The sequence below is a fragment of the Prinia subflava genome, chromosome 3 (genome assembly GCF_021018805.1).
Source record: "Prinia subflava isolate CZ2003 ecotype Zambia chromosome 3, Cam_Psub_1.2, whole genome shotgun sequence".
Classification (NCBI taxonomy): domain Eukaryota; kingdom Metazoa; phylum Chordata; class Aves; order Passeriformes; family Cisticolidae; genus Prinia; species Prinia subflava.
The window spans coordinates 34,242,100-34,263,551 of NC_086249.1; positions in this window are offsets into that span (position 1 = coordinate 34,242,100).

Genomic DNA, 21,452 nt, shown 5'->3' on the forward strand with positions numbered 1-21,452 from the left:
AGGAACTATTTGTTTCAGTTTAAAGTGATGAATGTTCAAATCACTGGTATTGAGTTGTTTATGAACAGACAGAAAGGCACAAGAGACATTACTATAATAAATATTCAGAAGGTGTCTGTAGAATAGAAGTATGAGTACACAAAATTGCTCTGGTTTATGTTTATATTAGAAAGCATAGGTGAGTGCAAATCCTTTTCTTTATATTGCTTCTAAGGGGATTTCTTTTTTAAACTTCAGTTATTTTGTTTCTTCTCCAGTTTTCAGTTCGGCAGCTCACAGGGGGTGCAGGACTATGGCCCAAAAGGTCCAGCTCTGCCAGTGGCACTGGGAACCAGGCACCAGTCTCACACCAACTCCTTCCCCAGCCCCCTTCACAGGGCCTGCTGTGCCCTGGCAGGCAGACAGGGGCATATGACACCCCAGAGAGCATCCAGCCACTGGAGACTGGGTACAGCCAGCAGGGCTAGAGGTCTGGTGCAGTTCTGCCTTGATACTTGGTGTGGCTTCAAATCTGGGCATCTGCCATGCTCCACATCACACATCTGTGTGATCTCTGCAGAGCTCATCCCTTTCTTCCTAAGCATTAATCATGTGGAAACTACTGAAGAGGAAATGAGCTTTCAGTGAGTAGGGAGTGCCATGAGTATGTAACACTGTAGACAGCTACAGACTCTCCCAACCTCTTATGTCTTGGTTATGCAGAATAATCACAATGGTTCTTTTCCTGATGCCTCTATGAACTCAAGCATAGGCAGCTGTTCCAAATCTTGCTGTGAAACGTGGGGAAAGTGGTAAATCCCATACCCAGTGTGTGCACAGGGGAGGAGAGTGGGACTGAGCAGGGCACCCTGGCCTGTGCAACACAGCCCAGCCCCGTTGCAGTTCACTCTCATGTGCCTGGACTGATCACTGTTCAGTCACTGCACCCTCAAACAGCCATGGGTAACCCCAAACCCCAGGGAACAAAACCTATGGCAGGACCACTTTTTCATCAGGCAGGAGAGACAAACAATGTCATCCGCACTTTGATCTTTCAAGTTCACTGATCTCAAAGTTAACTAAGCCTTTCCTCTACCTATTGCTTTTGCAAACAGAAGGCACTAGCTGACCTTGCAGCTTCTTTTCAGAAATTCAACTGTTATTCACTGTAAGTGTTCCTGGAACATGTGCTTGCTGTCTTTCCAGAAATCTGTGCTTCTTCTTGCTTGTATGGGGTAATACTACTGCTACAAACTCTGCAGAGCCAGGAAATACCCATTGTGTCCTTCTCCCTCAAATTAAAACGGTTTCATTTCTGTCCCATGTGGGCCCAGTTTTGTGATCAGCAAATACGATTTTCTACTTCTTAAAACACAGTTTCAAGCCCGCATTCAATGTTCAAAGCCCTAATTTGACAGCCCTACCCTGCTGTATAGTCTTTCTTTTCCAAAGCTGTCAGAAAATGTCTGTAATTCCAAGGACAGGAGATGACCTCAGTAACACTTGAAATGTGCCCCTGCTGCAGACAGATGTGTCAGTACTGTAGAGAAGTCACTGGTCAGTTTAATGAGGCTAATGCCAGTAATATGATTCCCAAAAGACCATACATCATCAAAGAATTCTGTTTTTAAATGCAGACATAGAGGAAAATCAGAATCAGAAAATGATTTAGGCTGCAGTGCACCTCTGCTGGTCAGGTAGTCCAGTGTCTGCTCAAAGTGGAGACGACTTCAAAATAGCATTAGGTGGTTCAGGGCTTTCCAAGTTTGTTTGTTTTCTGTGAATAATTTTTTGTCTCTTCAATCTTCTGGCCCTGAAATTACTATTCCAGATCTTGCCTAACACCTCTGCAGGCACAGAAGCACTGCACAGGTCTGTGGACTTCAGCACTCTTCCTCCCCTCAGTCTGCAGCATCTGCATTGGCACATCTCAATAACCTCTCCTCTCCTCTCCTCTCCTCTCCTCTCCTCTCCTCTCCTCTCCTCTCCTCTCCTCTCCTCTCCTCTCCTCTCCTCTCCTCTCCTCTCCTCTCCTCTCCTCTCCTCTCCTCTCCTCTCCTCTCCTCTCCTCTCCTCTCCTCTCCTCTCCTCTCCTCTCCTCTCCTCTCCTCTCCTCTCCTCTCCTCTCCTCTCCTCTCCTCTCCTCTCCTCTCGGACCGAAGCTCTGTTCCAGCGCTCAGCACTACTCCCAAGGCCCGCTAGACGGTGCCGTCCTAAAGGCGTAAAACCCTTAGTGTTAGCTCCAGCTGTGCATTTATTCTGGAATTTGCCCTACGTGTGCGCGGGGGGTTCCCGGGCTGTTCCCTGTGCTGCGGGCAGGCCCCGGGGCCGCAGGAGCACGGCCTTTGCCGGCCCCCAGCCCGGGGCTGCCCCGCCGGGCCCGGCCGGTCGCAGGCACTGCCCCATTCCCGCAGGAATGCCGCAGCAGGCCCGGGGATCCCGGCGTGTCCCGGTCTGTCCTGAACGGATGCAGCCAGGCGCGTGTCCTTGCAGAGTGGCAAGCCACAACAACAACAAAAGTCACACCAGAGTGGCAAGTCACACCAGACGAGCCAAATTTCCAAGGAGGTGCTGGTGTATTTCCTCACCCAGAAGCACCTACGTGCATGCCGCAGCCAGGAGCACAATCATTCCCAAAGCTGGCAGAGCACAAACCCCCCGGAGGGTGCAGAGCTCAGCCTGTGTGCAGTGCAGCCCTTGACCAAAGGGACGCCAGTACCAGCAGCTCCGGGAAATGCCCAACCTTTCCACCTGCTACACACGGCCTGGTGTCTTATCCCATCTCCCCTTGACTCGTGAAATGAAGAGCTCTCCCTCCTCACAAAGCGCCAGGCTCCAGGGTAAGGAAAGGGTTTCACATCATGCTGACAGCATCTCAGAGCTGCAAGCACATGAAACTTGGTTATCAGAATGGTTACCACTTTGTGCCAGGTTTTTCCCGCTTTGCACCAAATAACCAAGCTGAGATGTACCACAACCCTGCCCAAATTAAGGTTCCTTCTCCCTGAACCTGACTGTTTGGAGGGGCTGTGTTTTCTGGGATGTGCCACGTCTCCTTTTCAATGGCACTGCCACAAGGCATCCCTAGAGATGTGCTGCCCTGGGAAAGCATTACTTAGGCAGAGAGCACACCTGAGGAGGAAAATGCAAGGGTTAGTCACCCAAATTGCCCCTCCTATGAAGCATAGGTAATTTCTAGACCCTCAGAAGAGGTGCCAGCATCACTGCCAGTGAAATCTGAAGCAGGAATTGGGGAGTAATTTCCAAGAAAATGCTGCAGTTTACTCATTGGATCATCTCTTTTTGCTCGTATTTGTCACTCTAAGAAAATATGTACCATTCACAGAAAGCTTCATCAAGCTATATTACATTTGTATGCTTTTACATGATGTGAAGGTCCTGTCTTGCATTTCTACAACCATGGAATTCACAGAAAAAACTGTTCTGGTCTATACCACCATACCAGTTGGAGTGACTTACCCTCTTGTCCAAAACTCCTAGATGTTTGTTTGCATGTTTGTTTTTAACGTGGCACAAGCAAACAGAGGTGGAAACACAATGACCCAATGAGTTAGAACATGGGATTCAATCTCAACATCACATCTTCACAGTTGTTTCAGGAGAAAATCCCTTTTAAGCCTTTTCCACTCCAGATTAAAATGTTACCTCATGTCTAAGGAGGAGCCAGCACAGCCCACAGCTTTTTCTCAGACAAGGCACAGTCACCTAACATAGTTCCCAGCTGGGGCACCAACAAAGCTGTGTTTCCTGACTTCAGCCAAAATGTTCCTCTTGCTTCCCCACTCTTTCTCTCTAATTTTCCTTAGTCTAGGAGCAGCCACAACCAAGATACTTCAAGCTTCTCTGTGAACCAACCCTACAAGAAATGGCAGAGCAGGACACACAGATCTCAAGGCAGAGGAAGAAGAGAACTATTTTGCTCAGCTGGGGAGCTATCAGTTCACATCTCCTTGGGCAGATGACTCAAAGTGAAATTGTGTCTTACCCAGAGGAGCTCAGAGACTGTAAATAGGAGACCACCTCGTCATCAGCCCTAAAACTTCGTATCAGGGAAACCATTTTGCAAATTGTGTCATACTCGCTAATAGCCTGGTGATGACCAACACTGTGCTATTGCAAATGAAGCATTCACCAAAAGCAGTTCACCCAGTGCTACTGACAGGTCCGAATGGAAGATCAGGGCCTGAGGCTTTGTCTAAAATCAAAACTTTCTGTAATTTAATGGAATTTAATTAACAAAGCAGATTAATTAAACCAGTGCAAATGCCTGAGCAGGCTATCTAAATCTGCTGTGCCTTAAGGCTTATTTACAAACAGTTTTGTGCTGCACTGACCATTCCTGTATAGCTTCTTTATATCACTGTAACTCATCTGTGGAGAGACCTCATTATATCACACCAGGGGATGCCCTGATTTAGCTAGAGCAATTTCCAGAGTTAGTGAAAACAATACAAGCATTGTGTGTGTGAATTCAAACAACTACCCAATTGATTTAAGATAAACTGGGTTTCGATAAAGTTAAGCTGTCCCTACAATACTGTGTTAGTCATAAATCACTGCATATGTTTTCACCTTCTCCAGAGGAGAAACAAATGGTCTCATTAGTAAGTGAGATTGTAGGATGAGACATAAGCTGCCATGAGCAGGCTCTGAACGCAGCTGATATGTTAGCTGAAGATGAGAGTCATCAGCGTGCTCACGGCACAAATGTACCGAGAGCACGGCCAGTCCTGCATGGCTCCTGGTTTTTAATCATCCACATACTCAAGCCACTTGCAGTTCATTGCTGAGAGGCATTATTGTCAAGCAGCAGCACCTCTTATCTTCCCTCCTCTGGGGCATTGCTCCACCATCACATGCTAATAGCCATAATCCACTTTTCATCCCGCACAACCAGGTAGTAAGATTAATGCAGAAGCTTGTCTGCTTTTATGTGCTCATCTTCTCCCAGCACAGCCACAAGCTAAATGTGCCTGAGTGGTTTTGGAACCAGAGCATGAGATTGTCTTCTTAACTATCACATGACTGCATTTCCCAGGAAGAGACCTGCCTACAGTGAAGGGCTGCATAGCTGCACCGCTTCTGGAGAAATTGGGAACTACATAAAAACAGCGTTTGTGAAGCAGTTTGTTGGCTTCTCTTCACCTCAGTACCAGAGATCAGGCCTTAGCTCCTGGCACTATCACCAGCCCTCTGTATGGCCCTAGCCCTTTCTGTGACTTGGCTCCTCTTCTGCTCTGTGTCTCCTGTATGTGACAGTCACAAATGTTTTGGGGCAGGAACCAACACTTCATCCTAAGAGGTTTTCAAGGCTCAACTGGATGATGCCCTGATCAGCCTGGTCTCATCTCAGAGCCAACCTGCTGTGAGCAGGAGATTGAGCTGAGACCTCCCAAGCTCCCTCCTGACATGAGCTATCCTGTGATTCACAGCAAATACCACATAGAATCAGTATGGGTTTGGGAAAAACTGTATGGAAAATGCTTCAATTAACAAATATTTTTGATTGTCACATCATCCCTACTACAAGAGAAAAAAAAAATTTTCCATTCTTAAATATATGGAATTCATCAAATTGAAAAGTCTACCTGAACATTCAACAAAGTACTTATCTCATGGAGTGCTTTGGGAAGCAATAGTATATGAAAAATACATTCTGTCTTCTGGTAGTTCAGGACAAAACTTTTAGCCTTGTCTGTAAGGGTTTTAACTTGTATGTACAAAACCAGGAAAATTAAACTACAGCTACTTTGGCTAAATGTGAATTAGGCCATGGAGTTTTGAAATTAAACCAATATAAGTGAAACAATCATGAAGGTCCAAGGTTAGCTCCTGTATACAGCTCCCTTCTTAACACAATCAATTCATTTCCTCTGAAGACTCTGAAGAATAGTATCAGTAACCACAGCAACACTGAAACGTAAGTATCATTTTTAGCTCCATGATGTAGGCTGCACAAAATAAGAGAACACATTTTGAAAGTTTTCATCACAACCAACTGTATTTTTTCAGGGGTTTATATTAATAACAAAACATGTACCTGGGATTTTTTAATCATTCTTAAAATCTGCATTGGCAGATGATTGGTTTACATTGATTGTAGCTCACCGTGAGGAAGTCAATGAAGCCTCAGCTTTTCTGCCTCCCGTGGCATTCTTCTCAAGCACTGAGGAGATAAATTTGGTCACCTGCCCTCAGGCTTTCTGGACCCAAAGCAGAGTTTGAACCCCTATTGCAAACCGTGGAAGGGACCCAAATGGTATTTCTGAACATCACACCAACCGGCCCAATGGATCTCAAATATCTGTAGGACAGCCCAGGCTCATGCATGAGAGCTTGTCCTGTGGGCCCTGCAGCATCAGGATATGTTCAATAGCCTTCACAACTGGGGACTTCTGCACCATGGCCCAATAGTGCCTGGGGCAGGACTGGCCCTGCCCAGGGCACCACCCACCTGAGAGGAGCCTTTGCAGCAGGATGCTCATCACAGCCACATCTACACCCCAGGTATACCAACATATTGGACACACTGACTCTGGGAGGTCAACGTGAGCCTGGAGAGGCATCGTAGTAACCCTTCATTCAGAGGGATACAGGTCACCAGAGAAGGTACAGCTCCAACCTCCTTCATTTCTCCTCCATCCTGAGAGGAGCTGCAGAGGTGATGGAGTTCTACTGTTCCAGAGGCACTCCTGCAGGGCACTTCCCTGTCTTGACATATGGAGATATATCAATATACACTTCTTATTGAGACACCTGTACAGGTCAGCTTTCAGAATTGCTGTATTAACTTTCAGGAGCCTAAATAGTAGCCAAATGATTTATCAGCAATCCTGGCTAACCAGGGAGGTCCCAGGTGACTGGCAGTTGGTGAATGTGACACCCACTGATGTGGAGGATCAAAAGGATGATCTAGGGAGCTACAAGCTTGTCATCCTGGCCTCGGTGCCAGGATTGTCCTGAGTGCCATCACATGTCACATTCAAGACAAGAAGAGGATCAGGACCAGACAGCATGGGTTTGTGAAAGGCAAGTCCTCCTCGAACAAATTTCTACTGCAAAGTGACTTCTGCTGCTTAGTGCATAAGCAAAAATCTATGGTTGTTGTCTACCTGGACTTTAGTTAAGCCTTTGAAACTCTTTCCATCAGCATTCTCCTGGAGAAACTGGCTGCTCATGCCTTATATGAATGCACTGTTCACTGGGTAAAAAACTGTCTGGATGGCCAAACCCAGAGAGTGGTGGTGAATGGAGTTACATCCAGCTGGGGGCAGTTACTAGTGGTCTTCCCCAGGGATCAGTTTTACAGATAGCTCTGTTAAACTTCTTCATTGATGATCTGAATCAAGAGCCCCCTCACTCAGTTTGCAGATGACAGCAAGATTGGCAGGAATATTGACCTGCTGTGGGGAGGGAGGCCCTGCAGAGGGATCTGATCATGCTGGATCAAAGGGCCAGGGCCAGCTATATAAGGTTCAACAAGGCCAAGTACCAGGTCCTTCTCCTGGATCACAAAAACCCCGGGCAGCGCTACAGGCTGGGGGCAGTGCCTGCAAAGCTGCCTGGTGGAAAAGGCCCTGGGGGTGCTGGTCAGCACAGCTGAACATGATCCAGGCTGTGCCCAGGTGGCCAAGAAGGCCGATGGCATCCTGGCCTGGCTCAGCCATGGTGTGGGCAGCAGGAGCAGGGCAGTGACCGTCCCCCTGTGCTGGGCACTGCTGAGGCCACTCCTCCAATGCTGTGCTCAGTTCTGGCCCTCACTGCAAGAAAGACCTTGAGGGGCTGGAGCGTGTCCAGAGAAGGGCAGCGGAGCTGGGGAAGGGTCTGGAGCACAAGTGCTGTGAGGAGCAGCTGAGGGAGCTGGGGGTGTTTATCCTGGAGAAAAGGAGGCTCAGGGGGGACCTCACTGCTCTCTACAGCTGCCTGAAAGGAGGGAGCAGCCAGGTGGAGATCAGTCTCTTCTCCCAGGTAACAAGTGACAGGATGAGAGGAAATGGCCTCAAGTTGCACCAGGGAAGGTTTAGTTTGGATAATAGGAAAAATTCCTTCATGAAAAGGGTTGTTGAGCTCTGGAATAGGCTGCCCAGGGAAGCAGTGGTATCACCATGCCTGGAGGTATTTAAAAGATGTGGCACTTAGGGACATGGTTTAGTGCTGGACTTGACAGTGTTAGTTTTATAGTTGGACTTGAGGATCTTAGAGGTCATTTCCAACCTAAATAATTCCATGATTCTGTGGATTTTATGGAAAGTTTCTTTTTTTAGCCAAATACATTAGAAGAAAAAAATAGAACCACAAGTCTTCACAGTGCAGAATCACTTTCGCTGAAAGACTTGACAGGAAAAGAAGAAACTGAATGAAATCTTGTGAGGTCCTGACATGCTGCTGCTTTTATGCAACTAAGAGTCATTTGTTTCATTTATCACATGTCACTCTAGAAGGAAATGCTATTACATAAAAGTACAGCTATGAACTTCCTCAAAATACTTGTCTGATACCTTCCCACCTCCAGTGAGAGATTTAATAACTCCCACAAAGATTCAAAAGTCTTTGAGTGCCTCTGTATCCATGTCTTCATTTAACCCTAGTTTTAAATGAGTTATTAATCCATGAGCAAATGTGTTCTTTGATCCTTGGCAACTTATTATCTTTGAAGTCTTTAGTGTTGCTTTGCTGTTCCTGAAAGCCTTCTGGAAACTCAAATATATGAACCAGATTGCCTTAGATCCCATGATAATTTTTAAAGGATGGCCTTACCTCAATCTTGAACCACAGCAGTTTGATGGTGGGGTTTTTTGTTGCTCTTCCTGCTATTCAGTGATCATGCATTTGTTCAAGTCTGTGATATTTTCAGACAATTGTTATGTCACCTGTGAACACTTCACCCTTTCATTTGTTTCCTTTCAAATCTAGTATTTATATTGATGTTTGTTGGTTTAGGGGTTTTTTTCAATTGACAATTGTGGCTTTGACAGTAGGATTTTAACCCCAGACCTGTGCATAGCTCCATTTTCAGTGGAGAGCTCCTGTTCCACCTGCCTATTCTCTGACTAGCTCCTCTGTGGTACAGTCTACAAATACAGTCGAACTGCACATACTTCATTTATATGAAGAAGCTCATGTATTTCATTCTTATTTGGTTTCCTGCATTTGTCACCACTGTAGTAATTTTATCTATCCATCTTGGGCTAAAATATAGTCACAAAACTGCATTTTTGGTATTTAGATCTGGAGCTTTTATGTATGGCGACTGCATTTTGAGTCAATCATTTAAACTAATTACCCAATTAGACTTTGTGTCTTCTTTAATATACAGATGCACTGTTAGAGCTGAGCAGCCACTCTTTCTTTTAACAGTTTTTTTCCTAATTGTTACAATATTCCAATAATTATTGTTTTCATTTCCAGTTCTGAGGTGTCTGCTACGTCAACTTCCAAATTTAAAAACAAACATACCTGTTCCAGAATTTCAGCTTTTAGTCTTCTAGTATTTCAGGGAAGCACACACCCTTGATACAGTTACCTCTGTGCGTGTGCGTGATCACATGCACATGCATCTTGTTTAAACAGGTGTTTTTTCCTCAGAATAACCTTCACTGTTTCTCTCCTGGCCTATCAGCCTCTACACTGCCATTCATCTGAAGATGTTTGTTTTTCTTGCCTTTGTACCAGAGGACATGCCTTTCAGATGCTATAGCTCTTTACTTTCTCACAGTTGATTATTAATTTCCCATACAACTTTTTCCATTTTGAATACCACCTTCCATTTCTAGCATTTCTTAATGTAGAACCCACATTTTCAAAAGCTTCCTCTGTGTGTTACCTCTGCATGATTTCCTCATTTTCTAAATCACAACCTGGTACTGATTTTCAGTCTTTCTGTGCTGACATGTGGCACTGGGAGCATTTCAGCAAAGACAGGCATGGGAAAAGACAGACCACTGTGCAGCTACTCCTTAAAAGTTTAGGTAGAGATCTACAAGATCTCCAGCTGCTGCATCTAGCTGGCATCAAAAACCCAGTTATCTACATGCTGAACAACTAAAGCCTCTTCCATTTTAACTTGCCTCTTCCAATCCATGAGGAGAAATTTCCCATGGCACTCCCAAACAGGGTATCTCTGGTGCAGTCCTCACAAGGCAGAAGGGGTCTACCAATGGAATAATTTCCCTCTCCAGCAGCTTGCTGCCTTTCTGCCATTAGTGTGATCATTAGTGTGATTTTTCTGCAGCAGTCTGTGCAGCTGGCTAGAGGTAAGATGTTTTTATTATTTGCCTCAAGGTCTTGATGATGAACGTTTTGCTTTATTTTCAGCTTAGTTTTCTTTTTTCCCTCTCAGCTTCACTAGAGAGTAGTTTTTACTGAATTAAGCCCATTTTCCCAAATGGAAGACTCTTCTGATAGACTAGGATGCTCCAGGAGGATTTAAATCTGCAATACAGTGAAAGTCAAACGATATCAATTTTGTGTTATCCTACAGAAGACTGTTCACGTACCTGAACAAAGAGAATATGACAAAGCTCTAGAAATGTTTATCAGATTTGAGAGATTGTGTAACAGCAAGAGGTGGTGAGCAGTAGGTAGGTAGCAGTTATACATGTCTTGTGAATCATAAGCTTCTTCAAAGTAGGGTTTAACACAGGGAAGCTATACCAAAAGTACAGTCAGCTTGTCTTCAGAAGCAGGGAAGGGGTTTTCTTCAAGCAGGCAGCTACAGACCCTTTTATTTCACCAAAGAAATGTCAGAGGAAAGAAGGCAAGAGGCACAAGTACTGAAAAACATGTTGAAAATGAACAGCAAAAACATTTTTTTGAACCTAACAGGCAGACAGATCCAATGTCTTGTCAGGATACTGTTAGGATGTGTTGAGTTTAGGAAGTTCATCCCCATGACCAAAGTCTCTGATAACAGAAAAGAAGCAGGAGTGTCTCTGGTGGGTGCAGGTGGGTGGAGCACTTGTCACCCCTATACCATGCTGGTGCTTGTGCCAGTGCAGGACATGAGACTCAGAGGGAGGCTTTGCACTGACTTTGGCAGATAGAGTCTGGCTCCTAATCAGCCTGTGCAAAGGGGATGCCTATAAACAGCTTAGTCTCTCTTTGTGATGCAGGCGCCTTGGTGATTAAAAAAAACGTTCCAGTATTACAAATACAAAATTATATAGGAACAGCAATTACACTGCCCTTACTGTAGCCCAAGGCAGGGAGGAAACTTATTTCATTTTTCTCCAGGAGTTTCTGTCTGCTTTTTTGGGGAAACGTTGAAGCTCTGGACTGGTTTGATCAAAGCCTTCCTACACTGTCAAACTTGCAAATAATTCATGAAGTGTAAGGGACTGAAACCTTTCATAAAGTATGTTGTAATGATACACTTTTTAAAAGATGTTGGCTATATGCTTTATAGCAGCACTTGGAAATAGGCATATCTTTTAATTGCTTAGCAGCTGGCAGTTTAATGCTTAAAACATGATTTAATGCGCTGAGTCAATGAATCAATTCCTTGTGCTTCCATGTTCTTCCAAGGGATATGCTCATTGAAATGCCTGGCAAGACATTTCTGTGACCTCTTCATTCACATTACGATGAAATTTCCACAAGTAAGCTGAAACTTTAGGTGCACTTAAATGGTGCACTCTGAGTAACAGCAGAAAAATCACTAAATCATATCCTAATCTCTTAATCTTCATGTCTCTTCCACTGAATCTCAGTTGTGCATACTCTGATCTCAATGTGAAACATTTGGGATTAATGTCCACATTTTAAAAAGCAGATGATGGTTCTGGTGACCTTGGCATCTGAAGACCGACTTGAGAAATTTGACCTGAAGTTGGATAGAGGATCTGATTTGCACATGGCACAGAGCCTCCTATTCTAAAAATCAGACAAATTCTTCTTGACTTTTCTGATCCAAGTCTAATCCTAGTAGTTGTAGTAGTTGTTTCTAATTGATTGCTCTGCATTATCACTTTTATTGCTGGATGGGTTACAGGCAGTGGGGAAAAGTAAGCTCAAGAGAAGAGAGCAGCATGTTTTTACATACCAGCCCATAAAGTCTCTCAAAATCTTCCAAATCACATCAACCCTTTCAACTTCTGTTCATTCAGGAGACAGCAGAGTCTCTTTATGCCTAAGGGCAAGAACATTGCCACATCTGCCCTTTCCTCCAAGGTGCTCTGCACCACATAGACCCATCAGCCATGACCTCAGGTGTGCAAGGGAATGCCATCTAATGGGAGTGCTGCAGCTTTCAGTGTTGTAGAAGTAGAGCCTATCTACAGGCTTTGAGACAGGCAGCTCTCTGAGGATGACCCAAAATCAAAGGAGAATAAAGCTCTCCCATCAAAAGCTGATGCTGGCATAGAAAAGGTGAAGCTCCCATCAGCTACTAACAGCAAAAAGGAGAGAAAAATATGTGCTTAAAAGAATCAGTGTCTGATGGAGCTCTCAGACTTACACATGAAATAAGAAGGCTAAATTATAAGCTGTCTTTCTGTGTATGATACTTTTTGGAGTCAAAGGTGATGGGTTTCTTCCTGTGCTGGTTTCAGCTGGAGTAGTTAATTTCTTTGACAGTGGCTGATATGCGGGGTCTGTTTTGGATTTGTGCTGAGCAGAGTGCTGATAATACAGAGATGTTTTTGCTATTGCTGAGCAGGGCTTGCACAGACCCAAGGCCTTTTCTGCCTGTGTACTGCCGTGCTGGGGAGGGAGCTGGGGGTGCATCAGAGACTGGGAGGGGACACAGCCAGGACAGGAGACCCCAGCTGACCAAAGGGATATTCCAGACCATCTGACATCATGCTCTGTGTATAAAGTGGGGGGAAGGAGGAGGAAGGGACGTTTGGAGTGATGGCTTTTGTCTTCCCAAGTCACCGCTACATGTGATGGGGCACTGCTCTCCAAAGGATGGCTTAACATGGGAAGCAGTGAATGAATCCCTTGTTTTGCTTTGCTTGTGTGCGTGGCTTTTGATTTCTCTTTTAAACCGTCTTTACCTCAACCCACGAGTTTTTTATCTTTTACCATTCCAATTTTCTCCTCAATCCCACCAGTAGGGGCGTGAGCGAGAGGCTGCATGGGGCTTGGCTGCCGGCTGGGGTTACACCATAACACTTCCTGATCTCATTAAAGAAAATCTTAAGCCTTGAATATGAGATTGTATCATAAGCAGCCTTAATCATCTTTATATCACAACTCCATTCTCTGATCTTCATAACATATTGTTTGTAAATACCAGCCCCCTGTTTCTTTTGTTTGAGATAGTCAGACTTCTCAGCAAGACATTTGGAAAACTGAATTACTTTTGTTGTTGATCATAACAGCAAATTTATGCAGTTCAAATTCAGTAGAACTGGGATGTGAGGGGGAAGCGTGCAAAAAATATTACAAACATACCTATCAAAAGGGAGATCATTTTCTGCCATTGATTGAACTTTACATATTCATTGAATAGGAGCTAAGAAATAATTCTGTAATAAAAGACTTTGTGGCACCAGATAAAGGGGACAAATAAAGAAACAAAACTTGAAATTCCAAGTCTATATTTTTAAATTCTGACTGGTGTTGCTTGTCAGAGCCAAATTTAATATTCAAGGTCAAAAGAAAACTTGTGCAGAAAATCCTTTTCTAAGCCAAGACAGCTCATTAATCTGATTGATTGAAAAAATAGCTTGGGAACTGAGAAGTGTGCCTTTTGCTCCTAAACGTAAGATCAGTACATTTAGCGGTCAATGTTTCTAGAGTCTTAGTTCGACTGAATGAAAAGAATTGATTTTCAGAGATTGGGGGTTGGCACATTTGTCAAATCCAACAATTTTTGTGAAGGTGTCAAGGTGTTTACTTAGGAAATAAGATGTCTTAAGTGATTTGTCAGCTCTGAAGGGTACTGGCCAAGATCTGCATTTTAGAATTTGACCATTTCAATGACTCCTAAAACACTTTGTAACCATAATGAAACTGAGGGCACAGTTGGTAACAATTGCCCTTTTTTTTTTGGTACTTCTGTTGTGTTTTCTTATTTAAAACAGTAACCCTGGATTGGTAAAAGGCAACTCAAGGTAGAAAATCAAGGTTCTTGGTGCCATCATAAAGAAGCCATTGGCTCATATGATTAAAAACCAAGTTCCTTTTAGGAGATTCAAACCTCACTCTAAAATCAGAGCTGATGATCAAAATACGATCCATTACATGTGATTCATTGAACTGGAAAATAAGTGTTAAAATCTTAGAGAAAAGTTAATATCAGGTAGAAGAAAAAATTCTAAGCTTTCTGCCTTTTGGCAAATATTTCACTGTCAAACAGTCTTCAGAGATGCCGAAGTCCAAACCAGCCTCTCCACTAGCACCTCTAACACTAAGATCATTTTGTTCAAAGTCCTGGAATGCAAGACACCGGTACAAGCAATGAAGCACAATTAAGGCAACTGCAGAAAGAGTGGCAGTGCTTGATAACAGTTTGTGCAGTGGTACTTGTCAGTCTCAAATTCTGGTCTAGATGAAATGAGTAAGATAATAGGCTGAGTAACCTGCTATACCATGCAGAAATTAGTAACCAAGCCAGTATTAGTTACTCAGTGCACAGATAGAAAGACATAGGACTTTAAATGGTCTTTCCAGGTCTCTCCATTCATTAAGACAATTTTAAATGCCAAGGCTATTACTCAAGCCTCAATTTTACTGACAAAAGACCTTTATTTAAAATCATAGCAGGCACAGCAATTTTCTAAGAGCAAAAGGTTCCAGAGTAATATTCCTACAGATTTTGGACTTTGGAGGTATTCATGTCACATAACTTCAGCTGTCTAAAAGTAAGGTATCCAGCCTCAGTTAAAGATTAAGTTCCCTCTCTAGTCAAGGAGGACGTGAATCACCCTTTGAAATGTCTTCCTCTGCCTCTCTGGCCATTGATGGAGGCTACTCAAAAGTTTAGCCTGCACCTTACTTTTGGATGACTGGAGTTAGTCTGCCATGGCTTCAGGGCCCCACTGGTACAGACTCCCACAGAGGGAGTCTTTGCGCTGTGAAGAAAGTGTTCCAGGTGATGTGGTGCCCTTGTGGCACTGATTTCTCAATCTCATGTTGGCAGTATATGAGGGGTGTCTGTCACTGATCAGTCAGATTTTGGGGGACCTCATATCCTTCACATAACACCATGTTGCCAACACTGACTTTTCAGCTCCTAGCAGTACATGCGCAAAAACCAGATGGAAGTAACTGTGTAATGGAAAAACTGGATTTAAAATAACTCTTTGTTAGATGAAGCCAAGTTTCAGAGTTAATAATACAGAGGGAAATCAACCTAGCAAGATAGATGAGATATATAATCAGTGAAGTCATGTTGCTCAAAACAGTGCTTTGATAACTTCTACTTTTTAAACACTGTCACAAACAAATCAATGGATGTAAGTCAATTTATCATTCTCTGTGGTTAGAGATTAGTGCCTGGGAAACAACTGCAATATCGTAGCATGATTACACAGTATTAAATAATTTTTCAATATGAATTAATGCTCTTCACCAGCGCTACCAGCAATCCTGAACATTGTTTTGCCTAGGTAAAGAACAGAAGTTCTGGTCCATATTCAGTTATTTTTGCCTAATTTGCTCAAAGGCAAGGATCTTGTACTCTACAGTCAGAACCATGTTTAATTGGTGAAAATGCCTTCTGAATTTATCAGATGACTTCCCTTTCTCGAGGTATGCTTAGTGAAGGAGATGAGGGTAGCTAGCCCAGAGGAATTTAGGAATTTACTTAGGGAAGCCTACATGTGAATTAGGCACCAAGGGCCCATTGTGGTCAGTGGAGATACAGAGCTCAGTTCAGATTAGGTGTTCAGTGCCATCTGACACTTGTAGTCCCCAGCTGCAGCTACGTAAGGCATTAATCTCCTGTGGTGCCTATGCCGTGTGTACCAGCCCACATGGATGTCTTGGATACTGAAGCACATCTCGATCAGCACTAGGCACCTATATGCAGACAACTGGATTGAATCCCGAGGAAGCACAGCCAGGAGATCTCAGAAAATATTTCTGTTCACCCTGATATATTTGCCTACTGCTTGATTAAGTTCTGCGTACCCAAGGATTTAGTGCTCTTTGGGATGCTATGGGACACCCAAGATGTGGCTGGCAGATGCCACCCATGACCTACAAAGGACCATGGCCTGCTGAAGGCAAGGCAATTTCAATGACACTGTGTGCTGGCACCCAATCAGGCATGCAGGTCTCTAGTGCCTGGCCACTGAGAGCTCTCTCCACCTCAAGGATGTCTCAGCTGGGATGCCATGACCCGTAATGTGTTCCTCATGGTCTCCCATATTGAGGGGTTGTAATCACAAACTGAGTTCTACCCTGAGTTTTGCACAGTTGTGTCTTGTCTTATACTCTCTTGCCAAAGAAGCAGGGGTGGCTTCTAGACACTTTTAATTCTCAGGGGTTTAGCAATACTCATGGGTCCAAAAGGTCTGGAGAAATTCTCTTTTCCACTCTTTTCACTGGTGCAGGGAACTCTAGAAGTAGATAGTGCCTGCAGCTCTCAAGCAGAGGACTCCTAGGCAAACTTTCCCTGGTGTCAACTCTTCTCCCCTGACCTACCCTCCTTTCCCATAGCATATTAATCAGGTGAGCCTTTAATACCCCAACCCATTTTCACCTGAAAGGCATCTGCCTCTTACTCCACATGCTGCAAAATTCAGCTGCCAAGGAGGAACAGCAAAAGAGAAGGAGTGAAAGGGGAGGCATGTTGAGGAGTTGAGGAATTGTTTGAGAGATTGATGACTTCACTAAATTCACTCTTGCTGTAATCCCACAACCTGTAATAAACTGCAGAGACAAACTCACTCCAAAGCCTTTGGGCTCACATAAATTGTCTTCTACGGGCCCAAACCAAAAGCTATGGAAATGAATTAATCTTCTCTCCATTACTTTAATGATCTTCAAATGACCTTGGCATAATTTCTTCTGCTCCCCATCTTTTCTTCTCTATTTTCCTTCTGCTGCAAAATTTTACAGGCTCAAATACACTGAATTATGGCAAACAGCTACAGAAAGTTATTGAAGTATATATATTATGTTCTGCCAGATAATTCGTCTGTGCAAACAGAAAGGAACTACCTCTTGAAATGTAGGTCTGCTACTAAATTTTAAAACGATGTGGCCATGATCTTGGTTAATCTGTTCCATCTGTGACACTCTCCTATAAATAATACTGTTCTCTCTGGGTATGCATGTCTTCACAAATCCGGTGCAAGCTGACCATGTCAATGTTTAGCTAGAAATGTTAAAATTCTTTATTCATCTATTGAATCAGCCTCAAGGGCCACTTTCTCTTGTTATTTCAAACTCAGGATGTCTGAACTAGGCTTTTACCTCAGTAAAACAGCTAAGTCACTTTCCATGTTCCTCCTGACTTGGGGGACGTGATAGCTGATGCATCCACAATGCATCCAGCTGATTTGTATTATCCAGGCAACCAAGAGGCACCATAATGGCTTTGACTAAACAGCTGGGAACTTTGCTATGAATTCGCCAAACCAAGACAAGAAGTGCCACCTTTTTTCCCAATCTCCTGTGCTGTAAAACAAGAGAAAAAAATTTTTTTCCTTAGCATAATATTTATACTTCCATAAATCCCATTTACAGATGCTATATACAGGCAGAAAGACAAAGGACTGCTTAGGAAAGGGTAAAGCTAGAGAGAAGCATGGGATAAAGAAAAGTTAAATTCTTTCAAAGAGATATAAATCACTGCATGGGTGAATACACTGAAGGTGAACCAGCAGGAAACCTGGGCAAGATATTCACAACCAGCTCAGAGTAGGTGAGGTCTCATTTGAGGCCTGCTCATCCCCATCATCCTTAAGAGCTTACTGGATAAACATGTTTTAGCGATAGTATAGTTCCAGTTCATTTTCCCTTAGGTAAAAGGACAAGTAGGTGACTTGTAAGGAGCATCCAGCCTAGTTTCCAGCTATAATTCTCAGTCACATAAGAAACTGGCACAAGAAAAGGGGCCAGGGTGTCCAGTATCACACCTGGGGTCCCATATGGTAATTAGGAGTATACCATGTATAGGAGTAATTAGGAGTACAGCAATATCCCCATTTTTGACACTGCTAGAAAAACATGTTTAAAAGGGTACGGATTCTGATTCCATTCCAGCACCTGGCTTCCTATGGTTTTCCATGTAACCTAACAAGTAATTATTAAAGTGGCTTCTTCAATAAAACATGAAAGATTTTTTTGACTAAAAGCTGTTAAATACTACAGTTGGTTTACAATGAAAGGCGTGAATATAAAGCAAGCTCTGTTGAACTAGCACATAGTAAGGCATGTGTCCTATGACCAGGCTGAGAGCTTGCAGCCTTGAGAACTAAGGTTCACTGCAGAAATAACCTGCTGGATTTCCTGTTCTGCCATACCCAGGTAAACATTTAGCAATTACACTGAGTTCAACAGAGGTTGATGTTAACCTAAATAATCCATGATAGAACAATTTCTGTAGTGGATGGAACTCCACTTCAGTAATTTCCTTGTTTTCGAAGGACCGTGGGGTCAAGCCTTTGTACTCTTCCAGAATCAGGATCTGGCCAGGAGAGGTGAACTCAGATTTTATGATCAGGATGTTGCACATAGTATATGTACAGCACCTCAGACTGGAATACAAATCTTGTTCTCTTAACAGTGAAAAGCTGACCTTTTATTGCCTCCTGTAAAAAAACATAATGAATCATTTATTAAGTTTTTGTTATTAGGGTTGTCAAACAGATAACAGTAAATAACTGAGATTTTTTTTCTCAGCTTTGTATCCTATTTCGTTCCAGCTATGAAACAAGTGCCCTTGGACACCAACTGGATGAGGAACAGTTGCATAGTGTAGCAGCAGTGAAGCGTTGCTTTGCTTAAGGGACACTCTACCCCCTGGAGGGACCTGGATTCTGTCTGGTACTCAGTGACCTTCCTTTACTTTAAATCCCCAGATTTTCATGATTTGCTTGGCAAGACAATGAACAGGACAGTGAGTGTTTCTTTGCTTCATCTCTACAAAAACCTAGGTGGTTTAGCTGGGAGGCTTCAATGAAGGGGTTGAGGATTTTTTATCCTTCAAGACAGCTCATTTGTCTCAGTCCTCTCAGGCTGAAGTAATTTCAGAAATTACTAGGTTTCTGAACCCAGTTCCACTATTAATGGGAATTTATCTGCACCCCCAAAGCTGCCAGCTTCATTCAGCAGGCTGGGACAAAGCGCAAATGGGCAGCAGAAGCCAAGCATCACTGCTACCCTGTTACCAGTACCTGAGAGAGCTGGCTAAAGCTAGCCCATATTTAGCCCTGTATGGCCCTTACATCTGAGGCTGTTTATTGATAGACAGTTTTTCAGACAGACCAAAACCATGACATCCCTCAAGAAGGGATAAAACTTAAATAAAACTTATGTCCCATGCATAATCTTTTGGACTACAAATTTATATTATTTAGGCTTTGTAAGTAAACAGAGAATATCAGCCACTAAATTATGATTCTGTTTCAACTCCTGAGCAGACAGTGCTTTACAGATTGCCACTCAGTAGGTGATACAGTATTGTTCATTAAGTTTGGTGGGAAATGACACCATGTTTTTCACAGTGCTTGAATGTGATTTGTTGGTGAACACTGTAATTGCAATTTCTCATTAATTATGTGGAAAAATCCACTGAGGGAAAAAGAAACCCTTGCAATATCTTCTTAGCTAACAGGAAAAGCATATTAAAGGCAAACATACCTTTCCACAAATAGAATATTTTCTCCATCCATATAAAAGCAGAACTATTACCAGAAAATTGGTTTTTGCCTTCAATGTCTTTGAAGAAAGAACAGGAGGGTTATATTCAGGGTGAAATGCAAGGTACTGAGTCAGGGCACAAAGCATGGGGAATCATGCCCAAGGCATTGCCACTGAGGGGAAGCTGCTGGTACTTAAGGTTGATAGGACAGGACAACAAACAAGGATGTGCTCAGGTGCTCTGGTTCCTACAATATGGGGTATGTGGGCAAAGGCTGTTATGGGTTTGCATCCAGGAGATTACACCAGAGAGGTCAGTAGTTCTGGTTCAGAAAGAAGATTAAAAATAATATTAATTAGGGTTTTAGCTATGTTATTAACTTTTTCCTGTAATTTCAAGGACAAAATGTTCAGTTCCCCTCTCTTGCCTATTGTTTCTACAAATTAGTTCTGCGTATCACTGCAAGCAATGACCACAGGAGCACTCAGAGGTGTTAAATGCAAGAAGAGTTCAGCCCTGCTGCTGGAACTGACTCACCAGGAGAGGAGTTCAGCTAATGGGAAGTTACGTTTCATAACAGGAACAAAAATTATTTGTATTCTGTTCTTATAGTTCACCCATTTTACATTTCTTTTTTATAATCCTCTTAGCCAAAAAAACCCTAAATGCATAATGAATGAGAGTCTGATTTTTAAAAAATTTATTTTATATACTAATTTTTGGCATCTTTAAGGGATATATTTTGCAGAAGATGAGTGATGAGTATTATTTTTGTGCATCAATAGTTAGTGGAAAAGAAACATCCTGACATCTTTGGCTCCAACCACCAGTGTCCTCTTCAAAGCATGGCACTCTCCTAAATTCTTTTTGAGTTTATCCTAATGGTCTTTCAGGACTAGATAGCAGGATGCAGTATAAAATGGACTCAGAGCAAGCCCATGCAGGACACCAATTAACAGCAGATCTAATCCTGACATATCCAAGCCAAAAGGTCTGCAATAGGCTGACAGCAGTCATCAGCAAAGGCTGATGGAAAAACCTATTTCTCTATGCATTTTAGTTACTCTCAGGAAAGAAAATCCCAGTCCAGAACCAATTTTAAAGTAAGGTAAGCACTTGCCATAGGCAATATCACTAGTGAGTCAGGGAGGCAAAGATCTCACAAACACCTTGGTGCTGCTCCTTAATGCCTTTTTTTTTTCCACAGAGCTACAAAAATACTCCTTGAATCCCTCATTCTCAGCCCTGCTCCTCTGATCCTGTTAAAACACATTTTCCTGCTTCTTCTTCTTTTTTTTTCCTTTGCCCTCTGCCCTTTGAATTTGCCTGAGGCCTGGGAGTGAGCTCTCCATCCTCAGCTGTGGCTGAATTCCATAGTTTCAACTGCCTGGCTGTTATCTGAACTCCTGCCCAATTTCAGCTAAAAGCCTGGTCCCAGTGATCATGCGAGGAGCACAAAATAATCCCATTTCTAACTCTTATTGTGCATGAATAAAATATGGAGACATGAGCAAGCAGTGGGAAGGGAGGGCCAGAAAGAAAAAAAAAAAAAAAGTGTTTTCAAGAAAAAAGCAGCAATCTGAGTGGGAAAGAGGGAAGGAGAGGGGGGATGTAGGAATATAAGTCATAACTGTCCCAGAATTGATGTTAGTAATTTTGTGAACATCTTTCCAATCCTTAACAGTACCCTACC